Consider the following 6,784-nt stretch of genomic DNA (forward strand, 5'->3'; position numbering starts at 1 on the left):
TTCCAGCACTTCTCCTAAAATTTTCAAGAAGGCTAGATATTCTTGTCGAGTTGTTGGTGCATAAGCACAGACAACTCACAGGGAGGCAACTCTTTCACCCTGGAAAACTCCAGAGTGGAATAGAGTCTAACCCTTCTTCAGGGATTTGGTTCCAGGGCCCATGCTGTGTGTTCACATATGTCTGGCTGTATCTAAATGGTACATCTCTGCCTCCCAAAATAGCTCAGGTTCCTTCTTGGCCAAAAAGGTCATGTTCCATGCCCAGGAGTCCATTTCTGCATCCGGAAATCAGTCCACCAAGGCACCTGCCTTTGACCGCCACCCAAGCCACAATGCACCAGTCACTTACGGCGCCTCCTGTAAGTAGTGGGTGCAGTAACGGTAGCGGTGGAAGCAAAAACTTGGATATCAGAGGAGTTTAATGAGGCTATGGAAAATGATTTTAGGTCGGCCTCAAAGTGATTCTGTCAAACTGTCAGGCAACATGGGATGGAGAAGCAGTGCTTCGCCTATATGGTTTATAGTAGGGATGGAATGCTGCTGACCTCACCTGGGGATATAGTCAGACAGTGGAAAGAGCACTTTGAGGACCTCCTAATTCCCACAGACATGCCTTCCTTTGAGGAAGCAGAGTTAGGGGACTCTGAAGGAGGACTCACTCGTCACTGGAGCTGAAGTCGCTAAGATAGTTAAAAAAAAAACTATCCTGTGACAGAGTTCTTGGATGTTGTTGAGCTGTCTTGGCAGACAAGCCTATTCAACAGTGCATGGTGGATGGGTACAGATCTCCAGATTGGCAAACTTGGGTGATGGGACTCAGTTTTAAGAAAGGGGACCTGAGGGTGTCTTCCAACCTTAGGTGATCATACTGTTCAGTCTCCCTTGGAATACGTACGCTAGAGTTGTGAAAAGGAAGATCCAGCTGATGTTCAAGCCTCAGATTCAGGAGGAACAATGTGGATTTTGTCCCAGGTGCAGAACAGTGGAATAGATTTTTACCCTTCACAAGGTTTCTGGTGAGTTCATGGGAATATGACCAACCAGTCTACGTGTGTTTTGTGGACTTGTAAAAGGCACACATCCGTGTCATTTAGGATGTCATATGGAGGGTTCTATTCAGTCCCTATACAACCAGAGTGAAAGCTTAGCTCGCTTTGTCAATAGTAAGTCAGACTCATTCCCAGTGGGTGTGGGACTCTGCCATGGATGTTTTTTTATCCCTGATTCTATTCATAATTTTTATGGACTGAATTTCTAGACATAGCTAGGGAGTAGGGGGTGTGCAGGATTGCATTCCTGCTTTTTGCAGATGATGTGGTCCTGCTGGCTTCAACGGGCTGTGACTTTAGACGGAGTGTAAAGCATCCAGGATAAAAATCAGCACCTCCACATTCAAGGTCTTGGTTCTCAATTAGAAAAGTGTGGAGTTGTCTTTTCAGGTTTTGGATGGGGTGCTGCCTCAAGCCGAAGAGTTTAAGTATCACAGGCTTTTGTTTACAAGTGAGGGAAGAAGCGAATAGAAGATCAACAGATGGACTAGTCATTCGTGGTAAAGAGGGAGCTGCATTCCTTCCCTCACCTATGGTCATGAGCTGTGAGTAGTGACTGAAAGAACTAGATCATGGATACATGCAGCAGAAGTGAGTTTTCTTTGCATGGTGTCTGGTCTTAACCTTAGAGATAGGGTGAGAAGTGAGAGGAGCTTGAAGTAGAGACACAGATGGTCTGCATAAAAGGGAGCCAGTTGAAGTGGTTTGGGCATCTGATTGGGATGCCTCCTGGACGCCTCCTAGGGAAGTGTTTTTGGGCTTGAGGAGACATCAGGATAGACACAGGACATGCTAGATAAAGAATATCTTTTGGCTGGCCTGGAAATGCCTTGATATCCTCCCCTGGTGGAGCTGGAGGAGGTGGTGGGGAAAAGAGACTACTGTCCATGCAACCCAGACCTGGGTAAGAAAATGAAGGGATGGATGGATGGATGGATGGATGGATGGATGGATGGATGGATGGATGGATGGATAGATGGATGGATGGATGGATGGATGGATGGATGGATGGATGGATGGATGGATGGATATACTTTTTTGAATTTAAAATTAGGAAGGATCTGCAGAATTTCATTTTCACATGTATCTTTTTCTCTGTTACTCAACAAAACACTCAATTAAATATAATAGGATTTTATTAACTCAGCAGAGTAAGAAAAACATAATGGGCTTCAGAAAAGTTGGGGAATTTTTTGGAGCTATGGTTTATAGTATATAAACTGAGGAGAGCAGATAGACATTTAAAAAGGCTTTCTAAGCAGGGTTACAAGCTTGCTATGCTCATGCCCCTTTATGCACTACAAGCACACTTTAGTATGTTAATCTTAATGCCTCTCAATTGAATTGGAATCTTTTCTTAAGGTGTGACACTGATGACATTTTACTCAGTGTAACAATTATTTAAAATTTCTCCCTGTGCTAGCAGTTTAGCTGACCCTCTTAAATATGTTCAAAGTCATTACTGTCATGCACCCCTCCTTGTAAATCACATCACCTCTTTCAAATATTGTCTCTAAATAGACATTTTCTCTCTCATTAGCCTTTCCATTACTTTTCATGTTACAGAGAGGTGGCTAATTGGACTCTAATTACCTTGTTAGAGACTCTGATGGGCTGTTATCAATCTCTATAGATTTATTATAGAAAAATGTTAAGATTTGTCATAAAATTTAATCCCATTTTCATCTCTGGCAATGTACTAAGTGACCACAGTTTCTTAAATCCAGTATGGTAGTGTAGTGATCAATAACACTGCAGATTCATGGAGTCTTGTCCCAAACTGGTGACCCCTGCATGGTTTTCACATACTCTCTCTCTGTTCATGTATTAGGTTTTCTCCAGGTACTGATGGTTTTCTCTCACCACCCATTGATATTATTATTAAGTGAAATTGTTACTGTAAATTGACCTATATGAGTCAGTATACCCTACAATGAATTGATATCTTGGCTTTCCAGTGCTGGTTCCTTGTGCCTAATGCTGTGACAATGGGCTTGGAAAAACAATGTAGTGGGATTTGTGGATTCAGGAAATTAATAAATGTACAATTTAATATCAGATCTTTATTTCATTTCTATAACAATGTACCAGTACACTAGTTTTTTTAACTTCGTTGTTTCAGTTCATGGCCTACTTATCCAAAACATGCTGGAAGTATGGGGGAGCCACTGACAAGGTCATTGGGAACTCAGAAAGCCTCATAACAGCTAGAAATCCCTTGTCCAAGGCTGTCCCAGAGCAGAAGCACCAGGCTAGCCCAAGAAAGCTCTTCACCTTAAAAGTACACCCAAGGTATATAAAAGAAGACTGGAGGAAGAGAATAGTACCTCTCTGTAAGAGCACCCGATTCTTATGTCTGCGGTCTGAGATCCATATGTACAGAATGCTTGATTTAAAAACCTTACTTCTTGTTTTGCAAAGCACCACCTACTCGTCCCATTGTATAAATACTAAAAAAAACTCTTAACATTTCTCAAACCCTCTTAGTCCAGTTCATGATTACATGAACTGGAGATTACCTAGCACAGAAGCATTATTATGAAAGAGAATAGTGTCATTTCACACAAATATTGTTTTATTTTGCAATAATTATTGCATTAATTTTCAGAAACTGCCTGCTGGGGTCAGCAATAACATTGTGCATATGCGTGCTGTGGGATTCTAGTGAAAGCCATGGAAGAAAATGGTTAAGTATGTGACATGCAATCAAGGGACAAGAACTAAACAAAAGTTTTAGAATGAGAAGTTATGCTATGTCATCTGTAAATTTAAGAAATCTGACAGATGAATAGCCAGAGGTACAGTTATTTGTACTGTATAAAGTGAGAAGAGTAGTGGGGAAAGGACACATCCCTGTGGTGCCCTAATACTAAGGGTTAAAGGGTCAGACATGTGTGTGCCCAACCACACGTACTGTTTCCTGTCTGTAAGAAAGTTTGTGATCAAATGACAGATTGAACTAAGCAGGTTGAACTGGGCGAGTTTCTTATCTAGGAGCTCTGGGATGATTGCATTGAAAGCAGAGCTAAAGTCCACAAACAAGATCCTCACATATGCTTCTGGCTTATCAAGATGTTGGTAAATACATCTCTGACCTAAATTCACTGCATCATCTACAGACCAATTGGCTCTAAATGCAAACTGAAATGAGTCCAGGAAGTCTTCTGTAACATTCATGAGATAATTCAGTGTGTTCAAAGGTCTTCATTACCACAGAGGTTAAAATTACTTGTTTGTAGTCACTTAGGCCCATGACCTTTGATTGTTTTGCTACTAAAATGATGGTGAAGGTCTTGAAGTTGGCAGGAAAACTGCACAGATCTAGATTTTGGTTGAAAATGTCTGCAAATACCTTAGACAACTGGTCTGTACAGTGCATGAATGTGGAAGGGGAAATAAGGTCCAGGCCTGCAGCTTTTCTAATATTTTTCTTTTTGAATAAGCTGTAGATGTCTTTTGCAGTGAAGACAGGAGGGGAAAGCTGAGAAGAAGAGGAGTGTAGAGTAGTAACAGTGACACCAGGTCAGGTCAGGTTAGGTTAGGGAGAACGCACCGGTACAGCGTGTTACTGCACCCACCAGACAACAAAACAGCTCGGGAACCTGGTTGGCAACCCCCCATGGGTAGACACGTGGTCCAGTCCCACTCCCCAGAAATGACCATCTATCTGCCTGTAGGTGTTATGTGGGCGTTCCCTTGGCCTGGTCCAGCCTCTCAGGTACTCAACAATGAAGATCCTGTGAGTCAGATCACCATCGGGGAATCACACCACATGGCTGTAGTGTCGTAACTGACCCTTCCTCATAATGCAGGTAATGTGCCTGCATTTGAGACTCCATGAGCAACTGATTGTTCGACACAAAGTCAAACCAGCAGTACACAAGGATTCTCCACAGAGACACAGTGCCAAAGGAGCGCAATCTTCATCTCATGTCACCGGATAGTGTCCATGTCTCAAAACCATATAGCAAAACAGGAAGCACCTAGACTTTAAAGACTTGGATATTTGTCCTTTTGCAAAGATGGCAGTAGTGCCACACGCCCCTTTCCAGTGACCTCATGATCCCCCTTGTTCTTTCAACCTGTCTACTGACTTCATAGGTAGAATCACCAGAGACATGAATGTCACTGCCGAGGTAAATAAACCCCTCGACAAGGTCAATATTCTCCCAGCAGACAGACACATTGCTGATGGCTGTGCTTAAGAGATCATTAAAGACATAGATCTTGTTTTTTTTCCAGGACACTTGCAAGCCCAGACACTCAGATTGCTCACTCAGTCTCTCGAGACCCCCGATCAGAGCCTCCATTAACTCTGCGAAGATCACAGCATCATCTGCAAAGTCAAGATCAGTGAATCTTTATTCGCCAATAGATACCACAAAGCCACTGGACCCCACTACCCTGCCCAACACCCAGTCCATGCAAGTATTGAACCGAGTAGGAGCAAGAACACACCCCTGACAAACCCCAGAATCAACTGGGAAAAACACAGAGGGTCTTCCTGCACTCACACTACCAGTGTACAGGCCAGCCATGATATCCAGAAACTCTGCAAAGAAATTCTGCCAGTATTCGCATTTGCGTTCTTTGAGAACCCTCAGTGCCAGAATACAGTCGATGGTAGACTTCTTAGGCATAAAACTGGTCGCTAGTAGGTGAGCAAGTGATTACGGATCTTATTGAGGATGACCCTAGCAAGGACCTTACCCAGCACGAAGAGCAGTGTTATCCCCCTGTAGTTCACACAATCCAGGTGATCACCCTTCCCTTTCCAGACACAGACGACAAGTCCTGTTTTCCAGTCAGCTGGGATTACGACCACCTCCCAAATGGAAGCAATGATTGCTTGCAGTGCAAGTAGGACAGCCTTACCACCAGCCTTGAGAAGTTCACCCCAGATACCACAGATCCCTGCTGCCTTCCCTACCCTCAGTTGGTTCACCACCTGTGCAATATCAGTGAGACTAATTGGGGGATTAGCCTCAAGAACTGTGAACCCAGAGATGTCCATTGTCCTAGACTGAGGAGACAGTTAGACCCACAGGAAGATTTATGTCCCATTGTTAATTTAATCATTTAATCATGTATGTGTTGAAGGGTCTATTTAATATGGCCAGTTTAGGATCACAGAGAGTGATTATACCAAAAGTACTGGATATAGGATGATGTAAATGTATTGGACAGTACACAAGTCTTTTGTGGGACACAATTGCTCAGCCATTAAGAAAAGAATGTGCTACATGCACTCCAACAATAGAAACCTATAAATACAGCATCAGTTTAGTTCCAATCTAGCTAGTTGTAAATAGATATTTTGAAATAGGGTGATCTGGTGGCATAGCAGCTAGTGTGCATACTATGAATCATTGGGGGCTCAGCACGGATGAAAAAGGAGGATGGATGTGATTTATTTCACAGCACATGAAGGTCTTAACTTATTCTGTTAATTGGGAAGTAGTACTGGCACATTTCTAGTATTCAATGCTAAATCGATTAGTCATACAGTATACAGTTAAGCCACTCACTGATACCAGTCAACCAATAAATACATGGGGAGAACATGCAAACTTCATTTAAAATCTGGCGCTGTGAGGCAGGAATGACAGCTCTGCAGTACCACTCTTCCTATGTTAAAACCTCTGAGCCAAATGTATTAAACTTCAGCCTGATTAACTTTAAAGGCACACTTATAACATCTGTTCAGTTCTTGTCCCTTGACTGCAAACTATGTG

This window comes from Erpetoichthys calabaricus, chromosome 11 (genome assembly GCF_900747795.2).
Source record: "Erpetoichthys calabaricus chromosome 11, fErpCal1.3, whole genome shotgun sequence".
Lineage (NCBI taxonomy): Eukaryota > Metazoa > Chordata > Cladistia > Polypteriformes > Polypteridae > Erpetoichthys > Erpetoichthys calabaricus.